Source organism: Nematolebias whitei, chromosome 8 (assembly GCF_014905685.2).
Source record: "Nematolebias whitei isolate Nwh7 chromosome 8, NemWhi1, whole genome shotgun sequence".
In the NCBI taxonomy this organism is placed as follows: Eukaryota; Metazoa; Chordata; class Actinopteri; order Cyprinodontiformes; family Rivulidae; genus Nematolebias; species Nematolebias whitei.
This window is the reverse complement of record NC_056505.1, coordinates 12,047,913-12,050,877: the sequence shown is the minus strand read 5'-3', so window position 1 is coordinate 12,050,877 and position 2,965 is coordinate 12,047,913.

The following is a 2,965-nucleotide window of genomic DNA, read 5'->3' as shown; positions in this document are numbered from 1 at the left end:
TTTTCTTGGATTTCTTTTTACACCAAGTATAAGCTCTACCTGCTTCATTAGTCTTTGTTATTAAAACTGTAATATTAAAGACATAAAAGCTACACAGAAATGAGTTTATGAAACTTTGAAGATTGTATTATAATGCATGAATGACACAAAGATTAAACAAATAAAGGTTGGTTTTTTTTTTATGGCAGAATCTTCTGATTAAAAAGGAGCATGTTGAAGTAAAACTTATATTTCCCTTTTCTTATTTATTGATTATTATGTTTCTAATTATATTATAATGAACCCCTCTGGTGTTATTTATCATCTTATTATTTAAAGCAGAATTTAACACCGATGTCTTATTTAAAACCAATATATTCCACCAATGCTTTAAATGACACCAACACCCCACAGCTCAAACTGACTTCTTTTAATTACATTATTTATATAATATTATTCATATAATGAGATTAGTCAGAAAACAAAACAGTGAACAAGTTTCTACAAACAGGAAAGCACGGTCTGGTGAGCAGATCCATCTGAGTAGAATGAACGAAGCTGTTCTTACCAACTGATGTCAAATCTTCTGGAACCTCTCTGTGTCTCTGCAGGAGCAGAGGTTCTGTCAGCTGTGCCGCTCGCTCTGAACCGGCCCAGTTTTTATCACATCTCTTCAGTCCATCCCCCCAGAACCCAGAGCCCGATGGGAGGGATGAAGAGATGTGACCTCAGCAGGCAGAGGAGAGGCTTGCCCGCCTGATGATGATGATGATGCAGCATCCTGGGCGGGGCTTCCTGAAGCCTGCATCAGCTATCAGATTTATTCTGAGGAGTCTAACTGACAAGTGCATTACGGGAATATAATTTCTAATTACATCTCTGTCTGCATTGCAGCCATTATTATTGACAAACTGTATCCAGTAAAGCAGGTGGACGTCCGCCTGGAAACTCTTAGAGCCAAAATTTCTTCCGAACTAAAATGAGAAATTAATTTCTAACATTGATCAAATCTTGTAGGACTGCAAACATGAGTCCAAATGTTACTGCTTGGTTTTTAATCTAAGAAAACAAAGAAACAAACAACTTAAACAAAAGGTAACACAATGAATTAGCAGCGAGGCTGTAGCTTTATTTTTTATCATTAAGAAAACCCAAAGGTGGCGCTTCAAGATCTTTTCATTCTGGAACCCATTTAAAAAAATACATAAATACATTTTGAGGCTCTTATGTCACTGTTTCAATGCAGACGCAAGGCTGAAACATAATAAAAAGGTGTATTCTCAATACGTGTTCTCGTATGAACCAGTGATGTCCTCTCAGTGGAGGCAGGTGAAGCACTGCCTCACCTGTCATCATGACATAACAATGATAAGAGAAAATAAACTTGACTGTTCTATAACACTGTTTAATAAAACTGTTTTCTGAATTATTTTAACACTTCAATGGTCAAAATCCAGAATTGATGCCTGTCCAAACAATGCAGGGTGAGGCCGTGTAGTGCTCTGGTTCACCTCTGGGGGCGCTGCGTCATATACAATTGATGAAGTAGGCGGTTATCGCCAACACACATGTTAGATTACACATGTGCTACACATGTTGATGTTCTACATTCTGTCTAATATATTGAATGAATGTGTGTGACATATTTCTGTTTTCTAATCGGTCATAAATGCACCGTGAAGATACGCGGGGTGAGGCAGAGGGTACCGTGCCGCACCGATAGGGGGCAGTGCTGCCCCAAAAGGACAATGAAATGTCATTGCGCATTTTTATGTGATGCAGAGGGACGGGAGTGTAGTAAACGTACACTCATTTAAATTTGTTCAGACAAAATGGATGATTTTATGTCAAAACTAAAGGATTTTTTGAACTCATCATAATTTTTCCAAACTCATTTATCTTAAGATAACACGTTTTTTTTTTTATTTTTAAAAAGATGAGTATGAAGTTGATTAAAGCATAATTAGATGCCTCTTTAAAATTAAAAAATGGCTAAATTGAAATATAAGCTTCTATTTTGGGTTCATGTGAGCATCCGACAAGTCAGTTGTCACAAACCTCACTGCACGTCACTGGTATGGACAGCCCAACCATGTTCCAGGTGAAAGTCAGTCATCCAGTAGGGTTGTGCTCAGGCTAACTCCTAACCAAGCCAAAAACAGTTGAATTTAATCAAATATTGTTAGATGTTCTTTTTAATAGAGATATGACTGTTTTATGTGTGCAACTTCCATCCATCCATCATCTTTACCCGCTTCTTCCTTTTCGGGTCACAGGGGTCACTGGTGCCCATATCCAGCCATTACTGTGCGAGAGGCGGGGGACACCCTGGACAGGTCGCAAGTTGAGTGCAACTTGTTTAATGAACTGTCCGAAGTGAAAATAATTCACTTATTTCAACCACATTTAGCCCAGTGCAGGAGGCTGATCAGGAATACAAAATGGTGGAACAAGTCAGCTATAGTGCTCTTAGGTCTAATACAGATAAACAATCTGAGTGTGGGGATCTTTCAGGCACCAGAACTCATTAGTTGCAACCACAGGACTCCTTTGTCTTCATCACCATCCCTTCCTCAGTCAGTGCCAGCTCCACGTTTTCTTAGAATCACAGTGGTTTTGTTTAACTGGAATAATTTGTGCTCATTGTTTGTGCTAACTGTGAAAACCACATAAAGCACAGCCTTTTAGGAAGTAGTGTTATTGGGGCGTCAGCTCAATTTGTCTGGGGTTTTCATAGCTCCTCTTGTTTTGGGAAGCACTTTGAAAGATTTGACTCGTGGCAGTTTTTGAGTTTTGCTTTTCATCAACATAAAGAATCAGGTGTGTACAAATGTACCTTTCTTGATTTGATTACCATTAATGTTTGTGCAGAAACTAAACATGTTTCCACATATTTGCAGATGTATGGGTGGATGTTTTAACACTTCCCTCTTCATAATTTACAGCTTGTGGACTGCATCTGCATGTTTGAGCAGAGTTTATTGAC